At 33.8% G+C, this 14,359-nt stretch overlaps 1 long non-coding RNA gene across 1 annotated transcript; it reads right to left on the bottom strand.

The window, feature by feature from the left end:
• Positions 1–5,905: 5,905 nt before the first annotated feature.
• Positions 5,906–13,888, bottom strand: LOC135222160 (uncharacterized). Its single transcript, XR_010316181.1, has 3 exons — positions 13,622–13,888; positions 6,488–6,865; positions 5,906–6,049 (listed from the first exon to the last, which is right to left on the bottom strand). It is a non-coding gene; the product is annotated as an uncharacterized LOC135222160 (long non-coding RNA).
• Between the last annotated feature and the right edge of the window lie 471 nt (positions 13,889–14,359).

The raw sequence follows: 14,359 nt of genomic DNA, 5'->3' as shown, positions 1-14,359 counted from the left end.
CACAGTGGTAAATATATCTGGAAATATGTAAGTGGTCGCTTTAAGAGATGTAATAATTATATAAGTTGGATTTTGATACAGCACACACACATACACATTACATATATATATATATATATATATATATATATATATATATATATATATATATCATATATATATATATATATATCACTGTACGTTTCGAAGACGGGGAAAAAAATCCCTCCCATAAAATGAATCTGGTAACAGATGACAATCGATGCCGCGGCTTCCTGAAAAGCCATTTGTGAGAACAGGGCTGTTGATTGAAATTCTCTTCTGACGCCTGAGAAGAGAGAGAGAGAGAGAAGAGAGAGGAGAGAGAGAGAGAGAGAGAGAGAGAGTATTCAACTGTCGATTATCAAAACTTATTGTCGCCCAAAAAAAATCTTCTTAATATGTTGCAATTTGTTACTATTTTATTCTGAAAAAAATGGGCATTTTCCTTTTATTAAAGAAAAATGTATATCAAGGATAAATACAGATTCTGTAATTTTTTTCTTTGATTTGGGATAATGAGAGATGTTGTCAGTGAATGAATAATTTTTTTTTCCCGCGAATAATCAATATTTCTTTTTTTTCCTTTTTTTAGTAGTAATGAATGCATCGTTATTTAGGACTAATGGACGTCGTCCAACCAATATTATTTAGTAGCACATTTCAGAATATTTTAAATAAGTTGTCATGATCGGGATGATATATATATATATATATATGATGCAGTATCATATATATATGGTATATTCCAACAACATGCATTATATATATATATATATATATATATATATATATATATATATATATATATATATATATATATATACACATGCATACATTATATATAATAAAAATTACGGGAAATGTGACACTATGTTAAAATCTGTCCGGAATATGTCGAAATGGAGCATGCAAATTACCTGATTGCAATTAACTGGTAACATAAAGCAACTTTATCTTGGCTGTCAAAGAGAAATTTCTGCGAATCGAGCTAATTTAAATGATCTTTATATCGATGATTATTAATTTGGAAACAGGTCGGTGAATGAATTACAAAGGTCAGAAAACAACCTATAGGTAGTTTAGGATTAGTGTTGATGAGAACAAAGTAATATTCTCTTTGATATTTTTACACGACACAAAGAGAGACATTACTCAACGGTGAAATATGTGTCTGCTCGGAATAGCGCCTCGGATTAAATGAGAGAAATATTAATGATCTCATCTTTCATGGCATATCTTACAAGACAGCAGACAGACAGAGAGAGAGAGAGAGACAGAGAGAGAGAGAGAGAGAGTACATTATGTTTCAGTAAGTCATTTTAGGCTTCTCGTTTTTAATTTAACTTTCAGTGATATAACAAATGTAAGTTTAGCGTAGAACTGAATTGTCTTTATTACATTCTCCTTGCTTTTTAGTACAGTTTTTAAAATTTTCAAGTGATTATTTTTTCTTTCTTTTATAATAAACTAGGGTCTCTTCTTTCTATATTTCCCTTCACCTCCTCTTACGTCTTCCTAATGACACATGACTCAATAAAATTGGAAAGTATATCACAGTAATATGTCTGTTTGATTTTGTTATTTATTAAAATATATATTTTGAATAACAAAATCAAACACGCCGATACTGTGGATTTACTTTCCAAAAATAATAATAACCAAATAATAATAATAACAAGGAATAATAATAATAATAATAATCAATAATAATAATAATACTAATAATAATAATAATAATACGTAACATTGATGAAAGTATAATCCTAGAAAAAGTAACAAAATAATATTATCGAGTAATTGTAAACTGTTCTGTAAAACTATTTAAGTAAGTAAAACTTTTACGCCGATAACAAGATATGTCTATTTAATGAATAATGAACGTTGTGATATAAAAATCTACTTTTCTTGTACAGAGAACGAAAGCCGTTGTGTTACAAATTCCTTGCTTTCCATTGTGACATTTATTCTATGTTTTCCTTTCGAAGGAAAAAGAGAGAAAAGCACCAGACAAACATTAAAAATCTCCCAAGGCGTCCTTCCAGAGGCACCACTTGAAGCAGATGGTATTAATTTAAAAGTTGCCAATACGCGGTATGAGTTATAACCTACGTTTTTGAAAAGAGCTCTTCATTTTCCTTATTCTGAACCCAATAAACACTATGTGTAAATGGTAAGTAAAAAATATGACTTGTAAGGCAATGGCCTATCCCCACTAGTGGGCATGCCCGTCTGGCACTTGCAAGATAAATGACCTGTCCACACTAGCTGGCTTGCCCATCGGTTACTTGTAAGATAATGACTTGTCCATACTAGCGGGCATATGCCCGTCGGGCACATCCAGCTGTTTACATTTTTTCTCAATTCTGAATCAGTGTTGCCAGACAATCGCATCGTTCCGGCTACATACTTTTTTGGCCAGTATAGTGGGACGGGTTATGGGAACAGTGTTTTGCCCGTCGGGCAGTGCCTGCAAGTGTGGACAGGGCCTTTGATAATACTGGGCTCTCTCTGTCTCTCTCCATAGCTAATATGGCAGAATTGTAACCAGTAAACACCCTTAGGTTATGTTAGGTTGGTATTTTCAGTTTCTTTTAGTGCCCTGTTATTCCCCAGCCATTCTTGGGTTTTTAAGCAAAAATGGGGAACCAAAAAATGGGGAAATTGGCAACGTATGCAATTTTTACCAAGCAAAATAACACCCTCTTGCAGGAAAGTTTACAAAAGTTTAATTCCTCTCGTTCTTTCGCTGAACTCTCGTCTCTTTCTCTTCTGCTTAGGAACCAGGACTCGACTCCCAAATGCAATTAAACATTTTGCAGGCCTTAACTTTTAAGGCAGCTGGATTATATTTAAATGTCACATCTTTGTTTTGTATACGATTTGATGTGAATTTATGAGTGCCCCACCTTCTATTTCGTGTAATCGCTTTCTGTAGACTGTATCAGTGTGTATATATATGGCCGGTAAAAATGTTCTGTTACAACAGAATTCCATTTAATAAAAGGATCCTATACAAACGCCATAATATTGAAGGAAAATACTATATTTCAGAGACTGTAGTCTCTGAAATATAGTATTTTCTCTCTATATTTTGGTGTTAATGGGCTCCTTTTATTATACATACATATATATATATATATATATATATATATATATATATATATATGTGTGTGTGTGTGTGTGTGTGTGTGTGTGTGTGTGTGTGTGTGTGTAATAGCCCAGTGCCCTCTTAACTTCTCAAATTCTTTGCTCCTTTTTGGATATGCTTGTCACTACAAAGACTCGAGATCCAACTTCAGAGAAATACGAAAGAAATCGTGATATCCGGTAGCGGGAAACGAACCCGCGATACCATAATCACGACGAGGTATATATGCTCTGCGTTTGTTTGTATGTACGTATGTATGTATGTATGTATGTCAAACCATTCTTTTGTACTTGAATGCCCTTGAAAAGGTCTAACCTATCGTTTTACATGTGGAGTTCCGAGGAAGCCTTCGTTAAATCCAATCAGTTTTGCCATTTATTCGTGCAGTTTTCATTGCTTATTATTATTATTATTTCAGTAGATAAAACCTATTCACGTAGAACAATCACACCAAAGGGGCCACTAACTTGAATTCAAGCTGCCAAAGAATGTTGGTTTCAACCTCCCACCGCTAAAGACCCCCCAACACTGCAGCAGTAACTGATCATGGTACAGAGCCAGTGATTTCTCGTCGCCAAGGGGGAGGCGCGAACCCGCGTCATCTGAGTAGCATGTCACGACTCTAGCCACCGCACTAGGTTTTGCTTAAATGAGGGACCTTTTTAAAGGATAAATATAAAAAAAAAAGTCAAATGAAAGCGATTAAGGGAAGATGAGATAAAACCATGCTGCTTAAAAGAAAGTTGTGGGTTATAGCAAACACGTCTCGTGTATACCTTAACGGTCAAAGTATCCACGTAAGAGTTTCCGCACCATCTCCCCCCCACCCACCCCCCCCCCACCCCGGCCGCCGCAACCGCCCCCCCCCAAAAAAAAAAAACAAAAAAAAAAAAATAATAATAAATCTGAATTGGCTCGAGACTTGAAAAAGGACCTGTGTAAACTTTACATTGCGATGCAGAGTTCGAAGAACCTCCCACAAGAGACAAACATGCGATGCGAAACTTGATGGGTTTGGATACACCTAGTCTGGGTGTAACACATGCACGCTCGCACGCGCGCGCGCACACACATGCATACGTCACTGGCAAAAAAAATTGTCAATAAATCTCTGGACAGCAGACCACCAGGTTCTATATGCCTTCATTAATTTGCGGTTTCAGCTGAAAAGCATCGCTATTTCTCTGATTGGAAAAGGGCAGTGTCGAGAATTCCTGACTGCAATAAATGACCGCAATGTTTTATCCCGTAATACGATGAAACAAAGCAATTATTCAATAAAGGAAAATCATTTTTATCCGCTGCGCAGCGTTCGTGTAAATTATTGTCGTATATAACTTTAGTTTGTATAAGAGTATTGCTCCTGGAATAATTTTATAGCAAGAAATTTGCTTTAAAATAACATAATGTTTCGTTTAATAACTTCTAGTTTTATGAAAGATATTGCGTATGATATATAAGTTTGCTTTGAAATAACGTAATGTTTCGTTTAATGACTTAGAGGTTTATGGAAGATATTGCGTATGATTATAAGAAAGGCTAAAATCAATGTAAATGATTTACATCACTTAATATTGTGCCAACATTTTACTTTTAAGCAAAAAAGGAAAAATTGATAAAATCCATCGCATTAGCTTCATGTGTTATAAACCTCTTGAGCTGATGTACTACTTTTAAGATATTATACATTTTTTGGCGAACAGTTATCCTGGAAATTCATCATAACATGGCACGTGGCTTAAGATCGACAGAGACGCTACTAATTTGGATTCGTCATGTGTGTACTTCATATTCTCTTTCTTCCATCTTACTGTCCTTAACCCTCTCCTAACAATTGTCTCATAGTGCAACTGCTTTGAGATTTTCCTCCTGTAACACCTTTCAAACCTCTTACAGTCAATTTCCGTTTCAGCGCTGAATGGCCTTAGTTGCCCCAGTGCTTGGCATAATGCCAGAAATCTATATGAATCAAAATCATATGTGTACGCGATAACTTGAAGACAAGACTGTTTTTTAATATCGAAATGCTTCAATGAGATATAAGGGTACCATTCGATTTATTAAAGGATATAAAAGAGGAAGGAACCTCAAGTGAAAACTGGAGGATGAATGACGTAAACATTAGATTTCATCGGCTGAACAATTTCAGCCTCGGAAATAATTCCGGATGATATATGAGAACGGCTTTAAGGACAAGATGTCATTCCAGCGGATAAGGGGATGATTGCTTTTGGGGAAGGGCTGGAATACCCTGGAACATGTTATAGTTATATATAGATATATATAATATATATATATATATATACTATATTATTATATATATATTTCTATATATATATTATATATATATATCATTATATAAGATGATACTACACACACACATGATTAGTATTATAATATATATCTATATATATATATATATATTATATACATAAAAAATATATATATATATACATATATATACATATATATATATATATAATAAAATATATATATATATATATATATATATATATAATATATATATAAATATACATATAAATATATATATATATATATATATCTATATATATACACACACATATATATGTATATATATATATATATGTATATATATATATATATATATATATATATATATATATATATATATATATATGTGTGTGTGTGTGTCGAAAATAATGAATGCTGAAGGCAGACATGGCACACAGGGCTAATAAACAACAACAATAAAAATATTAACATTTATTTACAAAAAGTATAAAGATCTTCAATGTTTAAATAAGACCCTAGCACCAATGTCACTAGAATAGATCCACTAAGGTTTTTAGTTGTGGAAGGATCTACTTCCCCAGCCTATTCCGACCAGCTCTACAAAATCTGAAATAACAAAAATAACGAAATATAACCCTTGCAAGCAAATCAACGGTAAACATGGGTAAAATAAATTAAATTGTGAAAATCACACCTCAAAACTAAAATGCGAAAATCACACCCTGAATACGCGATTACATGCCAACAAGAAAATACAATAATATAATTAAAACATCTCTTAACGATTAAAGTAAGGCTAAAAAATATAATGATATACCTATTCAAACAATTACAAAGTTAAAGGTACTACCATAACGAACATAACCTTACAACAAAATTAATATCATTAAGTGGATAAACTTAAAACCCACGTAAAATATTAAGAATATAGAGCCTTAATTTTTAAATGGGATATGAGATTTGGATAATTACTTTAAATAATTAAAGATATTTTGACCTCCAAACCTAAATCACTAAATATGCCACAAACATAGAAGGACTTACGGGGTTTAGGAGGCTATATCCTTAAGTAGTCGATACTGTAGTCTTCTGTCCAAAGAGTGGGGGTAATGATGACGGTTCTCATAAGGGCGAAGACACATAATCCACGATGTTGATAAGGTAGTAAATCGGTAGTAAATCGTTGTCACAGAGCGGGACGAAGAAATTAAGTCACTCCATGGCTGGTTATAAAATCCTTGATAAATTCTCCATTGAAACAAGAAACAGCCAAATTATGTAAATGATGATGAGCAGTTAATATAAGTCCATGGCCAACTGCTCCACACTTTATACAATGAGAGTTGTTAAAAGACTGCCTTTCCTCCATCAAGTTTTCCTCAAGGTAAATACTCTGCTGATTTTTCTCCAAGGATCTTCAAACTGGAAGATAAAGTAAAACTGGACAGCAGAGCCATCTATTGACAAACAACCTCTAGACTCCCTTGCCTTCTAATGTTTTTAAATAAATAGCAAAAGAGGCTAGAGGCAAAATAATAATACATTAAATATATATATAGGCAATAATAAATTTAAAATCATGGGATGAAATTTATTTCACACTCCAAGGGGGGATTCAAATTTTTTAATTTTATAAAACAAATTTGAATCAAAGAAAAATTAAAAACCATCACCAAATCTCAATTATTCATGTCTGAAAGGATAGCCATAGTTTTAGCCATACTATCAACTGCGGCTTTTCTTTTAACCTTATTCACAACTAATGAGTTCCTATCACATATATCAATATTACCCAGATCATCAGTTTCGCAGCAACTCAAAATTGGAATGAGAGACGTAACATGACGTTTTACAAGTTCTCTAGTAGCTCCCTTCAACACTACTGCACCTGTAACTTCATTTATATCATTAACAACAACATCCCTCACAACACCCATTGGATAACTGACCGGTTTCATATTACTCTCTTTTAAGAGCACCACATCTCCAACTTTAAGCTTATTATGTGTGACGGGTCTATACATATCCTTATTATTAGTAGCCTGATAAATCAAATCTTTAACAAATTCAGAGTGATACAGATCAATTAACTTCTGTCTAACTTTCCCAAGTTCCCGATAACCATCTACAATATTACCCACATTATTTCCTTTGGCAAGCCAAGCAGGATCATCATCAACATCATGTAACTCAGGAATAATACTAACAGAAGGCAAACTTCGTCCGTGTATCAAAATTTCTGGTGTTATAGGATCAGGAATCTCATCACCCATGGTATCTCTAAGGGCTTCCTTGAAAGCAATGGGACGCTTGTTAAGCAAATGTACAGTCTGGCCAACAAAAAACTCAAAATCTCTTAAATCCAAGACATGTTTATGTATAGAACTGTAGAGCAACTTTTTAGTGAGTTTAACACAAGTTTCCACCAACCCTCCCAATTTGTTGCATCCTTTGAAGTACTGTTCAAACTTTATTGGCTTAACATTGTTTTGATGGAAATAGCTTTGAACTTCAGAATCGTTCAAAAATTTGTGATTAAATTTGCGCCAGCAACTATCTGTGAACCCAAATCAGACAAAACTAACTGTGGGAATACATATTCAAAGCAATGCATCTGAAGAGAGCGTAAAAATTCCTTGGTTGAGAGATCTAAACAAAGTTTCAAATTAATTGCTCTCGTCCATAAGCAAGTCAAACACAAAAGCCATACTTTACTTTTCTTACCATTTACTTTAACATAGTATGGTCCCAAATGATCAACAAAAATATAACTAAATGGAATTTAAGAGGATTAATTCTAAAATCACGATAACTACTCTGATTCAGTTTAACCGTTCGTCCATTAAATCTTTTACATTGAATGCAACCCTTGAGGATCTTCTTAACTACCGAGAAATAATGAGGAATCCAGAATTTTTTTCTCATTTCTGATAACAATGCATACAGTCCCAAATGACCAAACTTCTGATGCATATCCAAAACAATCAAATTAGTTAATTTACTATCTTTGTGCAAGAGAATAGGAAAATGCAAGTAATTATCCTGTTTCCATTTTGGGACTTTACATCTAACTCGTAAAATACCAAATTTATCCATATAGATATTCAGTTGAGCCACAATATTTGGAACAGCCATAAACCGTTTATCACCACTTTCAAAATAAGCAAAAACTTCAGGAAATCCAAGACCTTGTTCCACCCTAATAACATTCCTGTAGGCTTCAAGATACAAATTTACTTCAGGGTAGTTAAAATTCCCAAACCTCTCAGGATATTTAACCTTCAATTTAAGTTTGATGTTATGAATAAACTTCAAAACACACAAGTTTACTCTAACAAGACGTTTAAAGTCAGAAAATCTATCCAAAGGTATCAAATGCTCTCCTCGATTCCCAGTTTCTGCCTTGCAATCAGAGGGAGCAATACCAATCATAACATTGATTGGGTCAGCCTTTGCTAGAGGGTTAGGAACAATGACCTCCATGATTTCAGGTTTATTAACTTCAGCTGCCAAACATTCATTAGCAAGATTTGGGGGCCCAGTAAAGTAAGTAGTTTTCAACAGTTGCTTATAAGAAACACATCTCGTGATGCAGTCAGCAGGATTCATAACTCCACTAACAAATTTGTATTTCACAGGGTTTTCTTCACAGAGTTTACTTATCTGATTTAAACGATTTAATATGAAAGTGCTGCTTTTGTTCATTTTTTCCAACTTATTCACATAACCATTAATCCAACTCAAAGAAACTAAACTATCTGTGCATAATACCAACTCGCAAATATTGACAGGCTTCACACACAAAGGACCAGACAACTCTCTCTCATTCAAATCATGTTTCTGTTCCAAGAAAAATGGCCTGAAAATTTCTAATGATGGAAAACTTTTACCTTCCAACTGCTTATTAACAATTCTGTTTTTAGCCAATACAAAACTTGCCTGCTTTGTCTCAGTATCCTGAATAAAGACGACTACTCCATACATTAGTTTACTACTGTCAGTATAAGCAATCAATCTATAACATCCATTCCTATCTCCAATTACTCTAGGAATAGATAATTCAGGAGTTGAATTCAGCTGCTTTACAATATTACGCCACTCACGGACTTTATTCTCGGGAAGCTTAGTGTCCCAACCAAGTTGCTTATCTGTTTGCAATTCATGCATGAAAATACGAGCCCTATTCAAAATGGGACCATTAATATTATAGGGGTCGAAATTTGAAGCAATAGATTTGAGAACAAGTCTCTTAGTATCAGCTGAAATTTCAAGATTTAGCTTTTGTGTCAAAAGGCTATCAGCTTGTCTGTTCCATCTCAAGCCAAACAATTTAACTGTATCTGGAACATTTTCAGGCAAAAGGTCATTAATTTCATCTTGTATGTTCTGGTTGTTAGTAACAAACTGTTGTAGTTCAAATTTATATGGTGCAAATATACTATTCAAATGATCAAAGGCAAACTTCAAGTTACCATAATCATTCGCAGATCACAGCACCGTATCCATGTACATCAAAGCATATATTAGCTTCTTTAATTCTCTAACTGGTTCAGAATCATGTTCAACATCAATCATCAGAATTTTATAGAGAGCAACCATTAACAATGTTGGACTACATCTTAGTCCAAAACTTAACCTCATATTCTTGTACACTTCAAGAGTAAAGTCTCCCTTACTAACATTCTTAAACCAAAGAAACAAAAGTTTATTCTGATCAACTTCATTTAAAGCTATCTGCAAAAAAGCCTGTTTAAGATCAAAACAAAGCAAATACTGGTCAAATCTTAAATGCAGCAATGCTATAGAAAGTTTCAGGTTAATACAAGGACCCGGCCACATTGCCTGGTTATGACTAATTGAAGATCCATTTGGTCTCTTCTCACACAAATTTGACAAAAATACCATCCTACATTTGGTGGTTTCACGACTTAACTTAAAAACACCCATATGAGCCATAAAACTATGTTCTGGATGTTCCAGAATAAACTGATCAAGATTTGGAATTTTTTCAATGATGCCCTGACTTTCTTGCGTCTTGACATTATCATCCATTAACTTGAGATACTCCTCATTTTTGAGGAGTTTCCGTAAATTAGAACTCAAAATTTGTTTAGCAAGGTTAAAATTCCTTCCCAAAAGATGAGCAACTCTGCCATTCCACAACAAAGGCATAATCAACCTACCATCAGTGTTACGGATAGTATTATTGAGCAAATATTTAATTAAGCCTTCATTTATTTCAACCGTGTCATCACACAAATCTATGCTATCCTTATGCAAAATATTAGTACAATGTTCTTCCAGAACTCTAACAGCAGCTCTATCAAGTTCCTCATCTTCAAGAGTACAATCACTACTAATGCAAACATTGGAACTGCTTTCCACAAGGTCACCTTGTCCCAGTGCATCACTGCACGACACCATTGAATATCCCAAACCATCCAACGATAATTCAGCCCCAGGATCCCCAACTTCTCCAACATTAGAACACAAGCTCATTGGCTTATTTGCATGAACAGAAAGATAAGGTAAATTATTAAACATCCTCTCCATATTCCCTGTTAGCATGACTCCCAGCCCTGTTTGGAGATACACAGAAGGATCACAAAGACCAAACCTAACAGTCTTTGCCATGATACAATGAGCAGCATTGGCTCCCAAAACAAAATCAATATTAATTATTTCTTCAGAGTTATCAGTGAGTTCTTCATCAGCTAATATATACCCAGCATTAATAAAACTATTTACAATCTTACTTAAACCTGGATATTTCAAATTAATATTTATTTCTGGGATGCACATAGCTTGAACTGTGTGAAAATCATCACCAAATTTAATATTTACTTCAATCAGCTTAGCTTGATAAGTCTTTGGGCCATTAAATCCATTGATGATCAATTCAAGGTTTTCTTTAAGAACTTTAAATTTCTGACCCCTTAAACAATGAGCTGAAATAAAGGTAGCTTGACTCCCGCTATCATTAAGCCCTCTAAAGCGTTTACCATTACTAAATTTACAGGAAAATGTAGGCAAAATAGAATTAATACCACCATCACAGTGTAAAAATATCAGGCTATTCAGTGTGTGCTTTGAGTTATCACTTGAAACAGCAGAACTGGCTGTAGGTTTTGATTCCTCAGCTCCCTTAACCAGGTTATTCCCCTTAACATCGGAGGGACACAAGAAGACAAAATGCCAACCTTTACAGAGAAAACAACGTCTTGCAAATTTAAATTTACATGAAGACTTATCATGAGCAAGACTTGCGCATTTCACACATCCTTTCAACAAATTTAATTTGTTAATTTTGTCTTTAGCACTTTGATACGTAGAACATTTATTTATAGGATGCTTTTCTTTACCTTTAACATCGCTGCAAACTGTACAAATTTCAAATGGATTAATTTCCTCAAGTAAGGTTACTTTACTGGCCAAATTGATAACATTTGATTTCTTGTGCAATTTTGGAGATGAAACTTTAACATCGGCTCTACTTTTCCTAGCCTTATATGACTGTCTTGCACACTCATATCGTTCATTAGCATAAAAAAATCTAGTAACAATTTCATCAAGACCAGGGTGTGTTTGATTAGTTACTTGTATCAGCTGATTTTTGAAAGTCTCATTCAAACCTTTCAAGAAAAAATACTGCATCACATCATCAACAGTTATTTTCAAAGTTTTAAATGCCTCTTGAACTTTCCTAATGTTGCTAATGTACTGAAATGGTTCCGAATCATAACTTAATGTCATGGTAGACATCTGTGAAATAACATTAAACTTCTGAGTTATAGTAGAAGCAAAAGCTGATCGTAAAAGGGCTGTAGCACAAGAGTAAACGTTTGTTTATCACGCTTTCTAAAGAGTCAATTAAAAAGGAAGCTTTACCCGATATTTGCTGCTTCAATAGCAGCAATTTATCATAATCCGTGTATAAAAACTTACAAACAGTTTCCTCAAATTGTCTTAAAAACAACTCAAAACTTTCACCTTCTGTACTACAAAACACAGGCAATGGTGCTGTCGGACTCCTTAGCAAACTGCGCGAAACCTCAACCAAATTACGGGTGTCTGTGGCAACTGGAGCTTCCAAGATACACAACATTTCAATTATTTTGTCCTTATACTCCTGAATGTTATCATACTCTCTTTCCAAAACACACTCATCTTCAGTATCTGACCAAGACAACGACAAAACCTTGTTATCCAACACCAGCAATTCATGACGAAACCCTTTAAACTTTAAAATTAACGCAGCCTTTTGAGAAGAAGACAAATCAGCAAAGTCACGTATACTATTATAAGACTTAGTTACTTGAGCCCTAATAACGCCTCTATTAGCTTTCAAAAAACTTAATTCTTTAGCCATTTCAAGTGGTGATAAATAAGTACACTAAACAAAATGCAAAATAATGTAAAATTAGTAAAAGAAATTAAGAGCAACAAAACCCCCCGCTCTGCGACTAAGATCCACCTATGAATTATGCTAACCCAAGACTACTAATCTCAAGTCCCTGTTCGGGCGCCATGTCGAAAATAATGAATGCTGAAGGCAGACATGGCACACAGGGCTAATAAACAACAACAATAAAAATATTAACATTTATTTACAAAAAGTATAAAGATCTTCAATGTTTAAATAAGACCCTAGCACCAATGTCACTAGAATAGATCCACTAAGGTTTTTAGTTGTGGAAGGATCTACTTCCCCAGCCTATTCCGACCAGCTCTACAAAATCTGTGAAATAACAAAAATAACGAAATATAACCCTTGCAAGCAAATCAACGGTAAACACGGGTAAAATAAATTAAATTGTGAAAATCACACCTCAAAACTAAAATGCGAAAATCACACCCTGAATACGCGATTACATGCCAACAAGAAAATACAATAATATAATTAAAACATCTCTTAACGATTAAAGTAAGGCTAAAAAATATAATGATATACCTATTCAAACAATTACAAAGTTAAAGGTACTACCATAACGAACATAACCTTACAACAAAATTAATATCATTAAGTGGATAAACTTAAAACCCACGTAAATATTTAAGAATATAGAGCCTTAATTTTTAAATGGGATATGAGATTTGGATTATTACTTTAAATAATTAAAGATATTTTGACCTCCAAACCTAAATCACTAAATATGCTACAAACATAGAAGGACTTACGGGGTTTAGGAGGCTATATCCTTAAGTAGTCGATACTGTAGTCTTCTGTCCAAAGAGTGGGGGTAATGATGACGGTTCTCATAAGGGCGAAGACACATAATCCACGATGTTGATAAGGTAGTAAATCGGTAGTAAATCGTTGTCACAGAGCGGGACGAAGAAATTAAGTCACTCCATGGCTGGTTATAAAATCCTTGATAAATTCTCCATTGAAACAAGAAACAGCCAAATTATGTAAATGATGATGAGCAGTTAATATAAGTCCATGGCCAACTGCTCCACACTTTATACAATGAGAGTTGTTAAAAGACTGCCTTTCCTCCATCAAGTTTTCCTCAAGGTAAATACTCTGCTGATTTTTCTCCAAGGATCTTCAAACTGGAAGATAAACGTAAAAACATGGACAGCAGGAGCCATCTATTGACAAACAACCTCTAGACTCCCTTGCCTTCTAATGTTTTTAAATAAATAGCAAAAGAGGCTAGAGGCAAAATAATAATACATTAAATATATATATAGGCAATAATAAATTTAAAATCATGGGATGAAATTTATTTCACAATATATATATATATATATATATATATACACACACACACACACACATATATATGTATAGTATATATATATATATATATATATATATATATATATATATATATATATATATATATATATATAGGGTGTCCATAAAGTCCCAATACCATTACAAGTATTTATTGCCGGTGATGGTACTGG

Source organism: Macrobrachium nipponense, chromosome 3, assembly GCF_015104395.2.
Source record: "Macrobrachium nipponense isolate FS-2020 chromosome 3, ASM1510439v2, whole genome shotgun sequence".
NCBI lineage: Eukaryota > Metazoa > Arthropoda > Malacostraca > Decapoda > Palaemonidae > Macrobrachium > Macrobrachium nipponense.
Note: the sequence above shows the minus strand (reverse complement) of the source record. Positions and strands in the feature narration are given on the sequence as shown.